This window comes from Pteropus medius, unplaced genomic scaffold (assembly GCF_902729225.1).
Source record: "Pteropus medius unplaced genomic scaffold, Ma_sr-lr_union100, whole genome shotgun sequence".
NCBI classification, from domain to species: domain Eukaryota; kingdom Metazoa; phylum Chordata; class Mammalia; order Chiroptera; family Pteropodidae; genus Pteropus; species Pteropus medius.
This window is the reverse complement of record NW_024344241.1, coordinates 7485020-7499705: the sequence shown is the minus strand read 5'-3', so window position 1 is coordinate 7499705 and position 14686 is coordinate 7485020. Positions and strand designations below refer to the sequence as shown.

General features: G+C 37.1%; 1 protein-coding gene and 1 pseudogene across 4 annotated transcripts in view; one reads left to right on the top strand and one right to left on the bottom strand.

Moving 5' to 3' along the window:
- The window catches only part of GMDS (GDP-mannose 4,6-dehydratase), a 603038-nt gene that overhangs the window by 581786 nt on the left and 6566 nt on the right, over positions 1-14686 (bottom strand). The gene's annotated exons all lie outside the window — the stretch shown is intronic.
- On the top strand, positions 5410-5528 carry LOC120607773 (uncharacterized; annotated as a pseudogene).

Here is a 14686-nt window from a genome sequence, read left to right as displayed (position 1 = left end):
GAAACACATAATATGTAGTGTTCAGAATAACCCTTAATAATGTTTTGTTCTATATGGAGTGGCTTTCTCAGATCTAATTGTGCAGTATTGTAGAACTTCCTTCTGCCATCCAGAATTAGCTCCACACTCTTGTTGAGAGCTTTATCATGTGGGGGTCCAAGTATGATGTCTAAAGAATGGGGTGAAACAGGCTCCAGTCAACAACAGGGGATGGAAGGGGATAGCCAGGCTACTGGCAACAATAGCAGCAAGAAGATCCTGGGGAAAATGTGTAATGAGGAAGAAGGAAGAAGGAAGAGAAGAAGGGAACAACAGGAGTCCCTAAGACAGACTGCTAGTGGAGATGGCTGTGGGGCACCTGTGGCTCCACCATGACCCAGAGCTCCACTGCAGATATGGGTGGAAGAGGGGACAGAGAAGTGACATAAGCCAATCATCTGTCAAGAGATAAGGGGCTGCCTGAATTCTGTCTGGTATATTGAAAAGACCAAAATGATCCTCTAGGATTATGATGTTCCCATCTCCTGAATGCCATTGCACAAACACCTTCTTACAATTCAATCCTCACAGCACTCTGAGGTGGGTTTATCACTTCCTAGCACAGATAAGACTGGTATAAAGAGATGCAGAAATTTGCCTGCGGCCTCCAGTAAGTACTGAGGTCAGGATTCAAACTCATGTTTACCCAGCTCTCCTCTTCCTTTAGGAACAGATATTTCTCAATCCAAAGCCAGGAATGGGATGCCAGAAATGGGTACTTTCTCAAAATCATCCTTGATAAAAATATTTACATATTAAGACAACCTTACTGAGACTAAATAGAAAATAAAAGCTTCCAAGTTATAGAGATAAAATAAACTTTCAAAGCATATTCTTACCTGAGTAAGACAAAACTGCAACCCAGTCAGTTCTACATGTGCCTCTACCTCATAAACCTCGAAGGCTCATTCCTTCCCAGGGTCCCTGAGGAGCAGCCTCTGCCACCACATTTACTACAGCCATCATACCAAGGTGCTATGGGAACAACACTGCTGCCTCTTCCATGGCAGCCTCATGACACTCAAAGAGCCAACAGTTAGACTTCCTCTTCAGAGTCCTGCAGCAGGCTAATTCCTGAAATCCTCCCCAAACCCAAACATTTGTCAATATCTCACTAAATTCCAATATCCATTATACACGCTAAGAAAGCATTTTAACCTAGGAAAATTTACATGTCTTTACTCTATATGAATATTTACATCTATTTCCTGAAATGCATATTTAAAGAGAAAAAAAAACCATAGCCCATAAAGGTTAAGTGATCTGCACTGCTTAAAGAGCTAAGCAGTAATTTCATGTTTCCTGGACCCAACCCTAAGCCCTCCACTAACCATTGTGCCCTACACAGAGAGTCTTCTAAGATTTCCAAATGGACTCCCAATCATTTGCCTGGTCTAGATAAAGAATTCCCTTTAAGACACTCCCTTGTTTTTAGCAATTAAAATCAAAATTCCCATACTAACAATCTGGCAATAGTGTAAAGTTTTGATTATGCTTAAATAGTTTAAAATCTCTATGTTCAAACATCAGTAAAGATTAAAATACAACTCAATGGAAAGAAAATACTATATATTGAAATTATACAAAACTTCCTAAATTAGTCAAAATAGCAAAATAAATGAGGGGATTAAATGAAAAAACACTATAGTCCACAAAAAAAAGCTGAAAGAAAAAATAATGATAAAGGCAGTTCAATTTCGTTCCAACTCCTATGTCTCCTTTCCAAGGTTTATATTTAAATAAGTAGGAAAGCAAAACTCTCTGAAAAATTTATTATGTAATATCACAACCCCTCAAAAACAAATCCCCTCCAAATCTTCCCATTTGCCCTTGAGAAATTCGCTCAATACTTTTTCCCCCCCATATACCTGGAGTTGACCGACCTTACAAAAAACAAGTCAAAGCCACTCAGAAACTCCCCAAAGCTTGATTTCAGTTTCAGGTTCCCAAATTAAAGATGAACTAGTACAACAATTTGAATATTCTTTCAAAGGACCATTAGAGACTAGGGACAGCTTCAAAAACAGAGCTGTAAGGGTAACTGGGGATCCTGACTCTATTTGCTATTGGTATTCTGTGTGAGGTACGAAAATTAGCTAAGGAATCTGCCCAGCATGCCAAAGGAATTAGCAAAAAATTAAATCTCAAACAATCGACTAAGGCTTACCAAGCACCTTTTATGGTTCTTAATATCAAAAGGGTACCTGAAGGACAAAGTATAAGAAAGTACAGTAACTTCAGATTCTTTCAGACAGTCCTAGTTTCCAGTATTCAGCTCCATTCTAGATCATATAGTTATGAGCTCACGTGTCCTATCTTGGGGCCCAGAAAAAAATGGTCACTGCAGACCGAGAAATTTATATTTGAGTTCTCAGAATCAGACAAGTGAATGATTTTTAAATAAAACAATATTCAATGGGTTTCCCAAATGCAGTCAATACACTAATGCCTATCTATGACACATTTTTAACCCATTCTTTGACAAAATGAGAAAAATACACACACTAAAGTAGGTCACACAGCCAAAAGTATATAATTGGGTGATCGTTCTTTATTCTGACAGTTAGTGTGCAAAATGTCTTCTTTTTAACTAATTGAATGGTAGCAGGTAAAAATTTGCTATTCTTAAGGTTCTTTACTTTCAAAATAAAAACTTGGCCACCATAGATCAATCTTGTTTTTATCATACTGTGAAGTCTAAAAACCCAGGAGCTACTGATATTCAGGACTCCTATTCACTCATTTCCCTAAACTCAAAAAAGGGATATAGTAAGAATACCTATCCTCAATTCCTGACACTCTTCTGAAACATCAAGCCACAACACTCTCTTAGCTTCTGAACCCTTCTCACCACATAATGTAGTTTAAAAACCCTAATCAAATCACAACAACCTCACTGGTGTGATCTACATACATGAACTTTCGTATTTCTCTTAGGGAACTTCAAACTTGGTTTGCAATCTCTCTATCCACATTCTCACTCACCACTCAATACTATCACTATCCCCCCTGGAATCATTTAGAGATCTTATGGGTGAACCATATAAAGCATTTCGCAGTCAACTGAATCAGAAATCTATTAAAGCTATTGTGCCAAATTAAGAAGCTGAGAAACTTCACAACCAGGAACAACACCTAAAACGACATCTCAGAACAGCTCCCACAAAGATAGCACTGCTGTGGGCAGAAACAGCAGCCTCTGCACCACCAGTACCACCTATGTGCAGGACTCTCTCCCTCATTAGCTCTTCCAATCCTAAAATGTAAGTGTTTTCTCCATTTCACTTATCATTTCTTCTGTCTCCATAGCCTCCCATTTGGAGATATCATCTACATCCATAGCCTTTCAACTGTCTATCTGAGAAGCAAAGGCTGGCAAATTTTTTCAGTAAAGAGACAGATAATAAACATTTTAGGCTTTGCAAGCTGCAGTCTCTGTTGCAGCTGTTCAAGTCTATATGGAAGCTGCCACAGACAGTAAGTAAAGAAACAGGTATGGCTGTGTTCCAAAAAGCTTTATTTATAAAAATAAGCAGCAGCTGGACTTGGCCAACGGGCTGTAGTTTTGTCACCTCTTGCTATACAGTATGATATTCTGCACACCTTCATTCCCAGTGCCCTTTTTATGCAGTAAATATTCCATCCAGGATTTTTACAAAAGAAATATTAACTTCAGATATCATTTAAAAATATTTACTGAGAGCCCATCATGTTTCAGGCACTATACTAGAGATAGTAATAAAATATAGTCCTTGTACTCATGGACATAGATGTCACTGGCGCAAGCTACAGAAACAAACACTTCTCCCCTGGTCCCCCCAATCCAACAATTCGATCTGTAGCTAAGTTCTTTGATTCCTCTCTCACAATCTTTCTTACTGTTTCCTTCCTATCTACAGTATGCTGGGCTTATATTAAGTGTTCGTTAAACATTTCCTCAGTGAATGAATAACTATCACATTAGTTCAGTCTTATCCCCGACACCTGCACTAAAGAAATGTCTTTCTTCCTGTAATTACCCTTCAAACTGTTTTGTCTACCACACCCTCTCCCAATTAATATCCTAAAATAAAATTCCTGTCATAAAACTTCTTTATTCAAAACTTTTGATAGCTTCTTACTACTTATTAGATGAAGTTCAAACCCCAGAGTCTAAGCTACAAGGCTCACCATAATCCGGTCTACGCAATCCTGGTAAGCCTATCCTCCACTATTTTCTTTTTTTTTTTTATTCAGAGTTCAGCTTTTAATTGAACATATTACAAAAGAAGCTTAGTCAAAAAGATCAAAGCCCATGTCATCATCAGACTCCTCAGATTCTTCTTTCTTTGCTTCCACTTTCTTCTCCTCGGCTGGGCAGCAGCAGTATCCCCCACTATTTTCACATGACCTCTACACTTCAGTCAAATAATCTCATCAACATCCCTAGAACAACCTGTGTCTTCCTCCCACGCCTTTGGTCATCCTCCTCTGCCCAGAAGTTTATCATCTCAAACAAAGTTCTCCCATCTTAAACAGTACTATTTAGAAGCATCTCCTCGATGAGGTTTTCCTTTATCTTCCCAACCAAAGACATGTCCCAGAATAATCATACACATATTTATACTGCTTATGTGGCTTTAACACTATCCTGTCTTATAGCTACTTCTGCATATGCTGTGGCAATATGTCAGTTCTTATATCAGTTAACTATTGCTGCATAACAATATTATCACAAAGTCAGAAGCTTAAAATGCCAATATTTATTAGTTCACACTTTCCATGGGTCTGGAGGCCAGCATGCTTAGCTGAGTTCTTAGCAAAGCTACCCAAGCTAGGTGTCAATCTCACCTAAAGCCTGAGTGGATCTAAGGATGTGCTTTGTTTGTTGGCAGAATTCAGTTACTATGGCTCTAGGACTGAAGGTTTTAGTTTCCTGCTAGCTGTCACCTGGAGACTACCAGATGTCACCCACAGTTCTCTGCCAATAGGTCCACTTGCTTCCCCAAAGCCAACAAAAAACTTTTTATATAACAATAATGATGATAGAACAGCTTTATCATTAGGAGCATAGTGGCATAAATTATATACATATCCTTACAAATTGTGTTCACTCTTGTGGCTATTAAAATATTTACCACAGAGCTCAGTGTTGAAAAAATATCTGATGAAATGATGCATTAATGCTCCTTATTAGATTAAGCTTCTTGAAAACAGAAACTTCTAGTATACTCCATAATACCAAATGAAGAAATATCTTACTGGCAGAAGACACTCAAAAATATTTGTTGAATAATTTAAAATATGCAAAGAATTCCAAGATTATGGACATAAATAAGGGCTAGACATGAAGGAAGGGTAGAATTTGAGGACAGATAAACATAAATAGGCGTCTATGGCCATGCTACCCTGAACAAGCCCGATCCCATCTGATCTCAGAAGCTAAGCAGGGTCTAGCCTGGTTAGTGCTTGGATGGGAGACCACCTAGGAAGACCAGGTGCTGTAGGTGTAAAAAATAAAAAAATAAGGGATTGTAAACTGACAAGGTCCTTGCAATCCATGAGGTCAACCAAGGGTTGCCTTGACTTAAAAAAATATATATATGTGTGTGTATATATATGTATGTATATATATATATACACACACACACACACACACACATATATACACATACACACACATATATGTATATGTATGTATATTTAGAGAGAGAAGAGAATTCTAAGTGAAAAGTATGGACAAACACATGATCTATGTATTAGTTTCTTATTGCTGTTATAACAAATTACCATAAATGTAGTGGCTTAAAATGACACACAGTTATTACCTTATAATTCAGTAGGTCAGAAGTCTAACATGGATCTAACAGGGCTGAAATCCAGGTGTCAAGAAGGCTCAGTTACTTTCTGGAGGCTCTAGGGAAGATTCATTCCCTTGCCTTTCCTAGCTTCCAGAGGTTGCCTGAATTCCTTGGCTTGTGGCCCCTTCCTCCATCCCCAAAGCCAGAAATAACTGGTTGAATATTTCTCACAATGCCATCTTTCTGGTTCTGACACATTTGTCTCCCTCCTTCTCATTTAAAGAACCCATGATTATATCAGACCCACACAGATAATCCAGGATAATCTCCCCATCTCAAGATCCTTAATTTAGTCACATCTGCAAAGCCCCTTTTGTCATGAGAGGTAACTGATTCATAGGTTCCAGAGATTAGGATATGGACATCTTAGGGTGGTGGAGGGAGGATTATTCTGCCTATCATGGTCTGTTTATGGAACAGTAAAGAAAAACATCAGCCTAAGGTAAAACACTAGTGATAGAAGGTAAAATTAAATTAAATTAAATCTAGTAGACTGTGGAGACCCAGAACACAGGCAAAAAAAATTAGAGTTACTGTAGTTGACAATCACCAGTCCCGCAACACTGAGAAGTCATTTGATCACTCTGGATCTCAGTCAACATATCTGTAAAATAAAGGTAATACCTGTCCTACTTGCTTCACAGAATACTATTGAGAACAATGGAAATAATTATTTAAATGCTTTGAAAACTATAAATTAATATACAAATGTAAGTTCTTATAGCTCATATAGAAGTGAAGTAAAGTTACCCATCATCAGTTTGGAATGGTAAACCATACTACACCATTCCAAGAGTCCTTGAGCTTGCTGAGCAGTCATATAGGACCTGATTTACCTAGGAAAACACATTCCTTGAATGGAAAAGTGAAGACTGTTTAACAAAATGTGCAAGTTGCTAGAAAGCATTCTGAAGATAACATCAAAATTCATAAAAATCAAAACAAGGCTTTAGGAACCTTTAAGAAAACCTGAAAAGACCCAAGGTTTCTTACCTTGAGGGCAGGGCCTATTATCACACAGTAGGCACTAAATAAACATAAATGATAGGAGTAATCTCAAAGTGAAGCTAAAAGATTTTAAATTAGGTAAGATTTTAAAATTAAGCAAGAGAAAGAATTAAAATTTATGAAAGAAGTTTATGGTTCACTTAACGAGTAATGGCATGTGTTCACATAGGGGCTCAATGAGGAAGAGAAGGTATTAAGCCAAATGAGTTAGAATCATTCAGCTGAGAGCATAGTCAGGGGCAGGATGGGTGTGGGTCCTTCCCTCTGGCTGGAAAAAAGTTCTGAGTTGGGGTTCTTCAGGACAACCAACACTAATCTATCATATTAAATTTACTCAATGTTTCATCAAAAGCAATCCTATTTTACTATCCACTCTTATACATACAAAATATTAAATGCATCCCCCAGGGCCAATGCCTATTCGCCCATGCTACACTAAGCACCTAAGTCCAGGTCTTATCATTTCGTTCTTCAAGTAAAAAGTATAAAAGAAAATGAGGATCCAAAATAAGGTTCATGCTCCCCATAGATGGGTATGGGGAAATATGGGGAAAACTGTATATTGTCAAACTGGTGAGTTTCAGTTAATAATGTTGAGAGGCAATTCTTCATGGGTCTCACCTGTTTCTGCATGCCTCCTGAGAACACTCACCGATAACTTTTATTCAGTACTGTCTTTTCAAGGATATCTGTAAAGTATATAGCCTTTAAGATGGAAATTGTGCCCTTTTCCTGGAGCAGAGGAAAGGAAGAGCTGTTTGCTACCCAGAATAATAAAGATAATGTCTCCCTTCCAGGCAAAGGTTGGTCAGGTTTGCTAGCAGCTCCCTTATAAAAGATTAGAGTTCCCTTACCTTAAGATTCCTCAACTCCATTGTATACCCACTGCGTTTGCAACGTCTCCCATTTTGCCCCCACAGACCTTGGGGGGCAAGAGGATCTGATGCAAACAAAGTGATACAAACATGAAATTCATACTGCCTACTGTGCTATTAGTAATAAAGTCCTTTGTCTCTGACCCAGGAGCATTGTGTTTTAGGCCATCATTCAGAGAACTGTAGGAGCCTCACTTGCTAGCCTACAAGCAGGATTAAATCTCAGGCCTCTCACAATTCCTGACAGTGGTTCCCAATATCTTTCTCCTTGACTTGGTTTAATCCAACAGGAGCATATGGCACCACAGCAGGTCTCTTGCAATCAAGTTTACATTTTGAGAGATTCCACTTTAAGCTAAAATAAATATGCTTATGTTTATCAATATCGGTCAAAACCATTGCTTCAAAAATTTACACATATCTGTAAAATTCTAATTCATTGTTTTTAAAGAATTATTATAAAAATATAATTTGAAAAAATACTGAAAACCAATGACTTGTAAAGTCATTGTAAAATAAAGTGCTCTTCTAAGAAACATAGGAAATCATATTACAATAATTTAAAAAAAGACTTCTAGAGGTCCAAATTAGAGGCTTTTTCACTTTGCATTAAGGAATAGGCTTCTTTTATGTGACTGAGCAACACATTTCAGCATTATAATCAAACACAGCATTCAAGTATATACAATATGACCAAGCTATAATGGTATAACTTCCAAGTATATAGTAATTACTGAGTGCAAATACTTTCTACAAATACTTAGTAAATATCTTTGTTTCACTCTTGAAGTTAAAAAAAAAAAATAATATTAAAGTCAGAGAAAGGATCCCCTAAAATGCACAAGTAGTTAAATTCTTAAAAGGTACAGTATGAAGAATCTGAAAAAGATAAATCAAACGCCTTTCACCAAAGTCACTGTGTGTAAAATCATCTAACCTCAATTCTGGGTAACTCAGTTCTCCGTAACTGAACACCATCCTAAAAGCAGCTATTTCAATGAGTAAACTTATATAAACAACTGAATTACGACTTATGGTGAAGTCTCAAGATTTGGCAGGAAAACTGTTTAAGGGCCTGCCAAAGACTAGGTTTGGCACGCTGGGGCTCCACTGCCAAGAACATTACCAAATCAGCTTTCTATCTCACAAGGTTATCTTCCAAATATGCTTCACTCAGTCTTTTCACATGTACTGAGCTCCTCTGGGAATGTTAGTGAAACTGAGTACCTTGCTTGCAATTAGTCTGGAAATATGAGAGTCCCAAAATTTCTCACGGAGGGAAGAAAAGGGAGACAAGCTGAAGGGATCTTAGACAAGAGGATGGCATTAGGAAAATGTAAATAATTAATAAATAAAAATAAATAAAGAGGAATGGAAGATTAAAGTATACCGGAATACCCTGGTTAACTTCAATCATAAAACTAAAGAGAAAAATGTTAGTTTTTGATGTCAGATAAGAGGAAGCCACAGACAATTCTGGGCAAGAGGACTGGTGAAGGGTACCATAGAGTAGCAATGGTCACATAAAGGACTTTACCATTCCACAGGTGTTGTCTGGGTCGTTATGAAAGACCACATGATCATGATCTCTCACCTGCATTACAATGTCATGCTCACACTTTCACACTCAAGAGGAATAAAACTGAATTTACTATCTTCCCCAGAAAACTAGTTTTCTTCCCAGTGTTTGCATTTCTGGGCATGGTAATACTATCCAGCTAGTCTCCAAAATTAAAATTATCTTGAGATTTCCAACTCTTCCCTTTCTCATATTCCCTTTACCTAATTGATCACAAAGTCCTGTTGTCTCTGATTCCCTTTCTCTCTCCATAATGTATCTATATCCTTATAATTACAAGAGGCTCTTAACAGGTCTTCCTGCCTCCATTGTTTTATTACTCAGATTCACTCTGTACATCTACACCAAACTGCATTCTCAAAACTTCTCTAGCCTTCTCTTCTCATCTTGAGAACTTATTATACATTATATTTATTATACTTATCATTTCATAAACAGTATGTACTGGGCACTGGGCTAAGTACTATTATAATCATCATATATAATCTCGCATCAATCTGTAATGTGTTATAATTAATTGCATTTTAAAGAAGAGGAAACTAGGGTTCAAGTAACTTGCCTAGGGACACTCAGCTAGTAAGTGGCAGACATTTTTACATGTACTTTTTTAAAAGCGGGATTTGACACCCTGTTCTAGACTGACCCAAGACTGGGATCTTTCTATCACACCACAGGGTCTCTGCCTTCTCACTACTTATTTCATCAAATTCAAGCATCCCTACCGGCTTTCGTAGGCCTTCCATGATCTAGATTTGCAATATATTATTTCCCAGTACTCCAACCATATACCAACCCCTCCGGTGAGGTCAGTCCCTTTACCACATCCCAAAAATACCACACGCTTTTTCTCCTGTGCTTCCACTTCCTCTCTCTAAATTTGACCATCCCTTAAGACCAAGTCCATGGAGCTTTCCCAGCTATACTAGTCTCCACGGACCACAGTTTTTTCCGTTACAATCTACACAGCCATTTCTTTCACTGACCTCTTACCATTAAAAGCCACAGGCACATAATTATCTCTGGGTTCCTGCACATTAGTTTTTCTTCCCTATCTACTTTAAGCTCCCCAAGTCCAAATGCCATGTTTGGCACTCTATTTTAAGTGCTGGGAATACTACAGTGAGCATTTAAAAATGTATATTGATTCAAATTAACAAATACTTAACATTCTAGTATAAAACACAGTTATCTGATTTCATACTCTTAAGTCTCTGGCCACAATACAGCCTTGTGCTGTATAACGATGTTTCAGTCAATGGCAGACCACATATACTACACTGGTCCAATAAGATTATAATGAAGATGAAAAATTCCTATCGCCTAGTGACACAGTAGCTGTCATAACATCATAGTTCAACACATTATTCATGTGTTTGTGGTGGTGCTAGTATAAACAAATTTACTGCACTGAGAGTTGTATAAAAATATAGCACATACAATTATGTATAGGACATAATACCTGATAATGATAATAAACAACTGTTACTGGTTTATGTATTTACTATACTACACTTTTTATTTTAGAGTGTACTCTTTCTACTTATAAAAAAAGTTTGCTGTAAAACAGTATGCCATATTATGTTGGCAGCAGCCTCATACATCTTTTGATTGCATCATTTTTCTTGTGCTTGATTTAATACCATGTTGTTTTGTACATGTAGCCTAGGAGGAATAGGCTATACCATGTAGTCTAGGTGTGTAATAGGCTATTCCATCTAGGTTTGTGTCAAGTGCACTCTGTCATGTCCACACAACCCCGACATCACTCAATGAGGCATTTCTTAGAACATATCGCATCATTAATCTGCACATGACTGTACTGGCTCAAAAATTAGTTATCAAACCATAAAACAAATATTAATTCCCTGGCTGACACTAACTCACCATTAGGGACTATACTGAGAATGTTCTGTTAAATTCAAATTTGATCAGTCAAAAAGAAAAATTTGACCTAGCCCCTAAACTATGGCATCACAAGATGAGAATCCATCAAATGCTTCTTCACTTGGGCCATGATCCCCTTGTGCATACATAAATATATCTGATCAAACAGTTGGTAAGGTCTCCAATTAGAATAAATGTTAAAGGCTGGAAATACAGTTTTTAAGACAGAGAAAAATGAGAATGAAAATAGTAACATCTTTAAACGGTTATAAGATTGAATATAAGATTATTCAAAAGACTTCTATGTCAAAAGGAATAAAGTAGCATATAAGTAGTCCTTAGGCAGCTCAGCTTCCTACACAAAGAACTAACCCTCACAACTAACCCTTTTAATACAAGGGAATATATAACCAGAAACTTGCAAGGTAACTAATGCTCGGTAAATCTGTTGAATTAATGTTACTTTAGAGCATTTTATTTAAGGGATAATTTTGTGATTCAATGACTCCTTTATTATTGTCATAGCATTTAACATGCTATAAAATTACTTGTCAAATTGTTTGTTCCCCTACTAGACTAGCGGCTCCTTGAAAACAAAATCATTTCCATCTTGCTGGTGGCTATATCCCCAGCACCTAGCTCAGCACAGAATAAATCTCAGCAAATATTAACTAAACAAATAAAACCTCAACTATTAAACACTAAGCTCAAAATACAGATGCTTATATTTTTCAATACTTCAAGCGAAAAAATAAATAACAGGAATTTTAAAATCCTTCCTCAGCAAAAAATCACTTAATCTGGTATAATTTACAAGGGCAGACAGCTCAGATTTTTCACTTTAACCTTACAAATTCTGGCAATATACAACTCATATTTGAATTTCTTCTTAAGTTACATTCTTCACTATAAATTTACTAAAGTTAATAGTTCATTGGTTTCATTTTTTTAATTATCCTATGGATCTTACTTTAAAACTGATATTAAATGATTACACTGTTTAATAACTTTTTTGCATATAATCAATTATAATTTAGTGTTTAATCCTAAAGTCATAGCCCTTTACAATCTGAACAGACGTTAGAGATCATCTTCTCATCATAATTTAAGAAACAGACTCAGAAAAAATGACCGCTTTACCATTAATTGGTGTTAAAACCCAGCCTCTTTGATTCTCAGTTCCATGCTCTTTCTTCAGTTAATTAATTAATAACATTTAAATGTAAAGACATTTAAAAAAAAAAAATGGTACCACCACATAACAGTCTTTGATCAAAGTAGGACAGTACTCAAGACATCTTTCTCATTTCTAATTATGCCAAGCCTTTCATCCCAGGACTGCAAATCCCATTAAGGGAGATTTAGAGTAAAGTTCACTGCTGACAATCCTCTTATATGGAAAGATAAGACAGGCTCCCAGATCTGCTTTGCACAGTCTGTAAGATTCAGGATGTCAAATCTGTTGGCCTCCCAGTACTTTGATAGCCTTGTGGTTGATTCCAAATACTATGGAACTTCCTGCCCCTACATAATAGAGTAAAGCTAAATAGTAATACCCTCTACATTCAAATTCCTTTCCTAGAATTCAAGGAAATTTTTTATTATCTTGTTAACTCTGTGAAGGTCCATTCTAGTAGTGGGCCAAAGGCCCCTATTATGTGCCAAGCTTATTTCTATTTGGTAGGAATTACTCTTCCAACCTGGCAGCAAAGGTAAATAACTTGCCCAAAGCCACCCAGCTCATAAGTAACTAAGCAGTAATTCAAACTCAAGTTGGCCTAGAAATCCTCTACTAGCCTTCAGGGACTTAATAAGATTAGTTATCAACAGGGGTCCTCCAAAGAAATTAGCTAAAGATATGACTCAAATGACAACAAATAAAATAATGTAGTGATTAATACATGCTTATTTTTCTACTTTAATCCACCTTTCCACAACTGCAAAAAAAAACCTCGAATATGCTTTGTTTTTCAAATTTGATGGACAATGTATTTAACTCTGCTTAGAATCTATTTATTGATAGTAATTACAAACTTAATAGAAAATAAAATTACTGAAATTTACATTTCAAATTTGACTTTGTAATCTCCGGAGACCTTTGGGCAATATACTTAACCTCTGTTCCTTGGGGATAATAAGAAAACCGCCTCAGAGGAGTGCTCTGTTGCTTCAATAAGTTAATAAATGTAAAACCCTTTGAACAGTGCCTGGCACAAAGTAAATGCTCAATACATGTTAATTACTGTAATCTATCATAATCATCATCGCCATCATTATCATCGTCTAGAACATCAATATTACAGTGTTACTGGAACATCAATGTCAAAAGGATGGTCATTTTTGTCTGTTTTGTTCACTGTTGTATCCTGAGTGCCTGATATATAGTTGATACCCAAACATTTGTTTGAATGAATTATGGTTATTAATACTTCTATTACTAAGTAGAGGACGACCTGAACCAAAATGTAATTGCCTCTGGGAGAAAAGATTAATTAAGCATGGAAAAAAATTGCTACTTGAAAAAGTAGGAGAGGTATGAATGAAGAACTGCTAGTAGCCCAAATACAATGCTTATTGCAAGAGAAAAGAAGGGAGGCTACTCTGAAGTCAACGAAGCATCTCAGATTAACACACCAGAAGAAATGTCAAGTCAAACATATGTGCTAAGACCAATTTGCAAGCCAAAAAAGGTTAAGGTTAAGACAGTCTTCTTTGTTCATAATGCAGGTGCAAGTATTTAAAATAGGGGACTTATGAGTCCCCTAAGGAAAATCTAACCTGGGTCATGATAGCAAGAACAAACTCCACTCTACAGAGGGGAAAGTAGCATTAGAGAAAGGAAGAAATGTATCTAATGGGACCTACAGCAAATGAACTGGGAACTGTAAATCTCAGATCCCTGTGCAGGTAGGGGAAAGGTCCATGCAAACAATTTGTAGCGGCCACAAAATCAAGCATTTCTGCCTCTCATCTGCCTCTCTCCACCAACTGAAAACTGAGACTATCCACGTGGTCATCAAGGCTCCTGGGTAAGCTCTCCAGTCACAATTTTCATTCAGACAACCCATCGCCCAAGCTGCAGCCCCTGAAACCTACCCACTCCTGAAGATCCCATGAATGGTCTACTGGCACTTGACCCTCCACTGGAAGCATCAGCAGTTTATGTGCAGAGAAAGGCACTGTTCTCCAACCACTTTCATCTCTTACCGTAAAAATCCTCAAAGAACTGAGAAGAATGCTGGGGAAAGGAGCCACACCAGGGATCTTCAATAGGCTCAGAAAACATAGCTTTCCACCTCCCTTCCCACGTCCTTATTCCAGACTTCTTCTGACACACAAACTAATAATGTTAACATCACCGAATGGTCATGGTAAAGCACTAATCAAAATATATAGCAGTCTTTTAAAGCAATTTATTTCTTGAGAGCAGTGAATCTCTACAGTTTATCCACAAACTGACC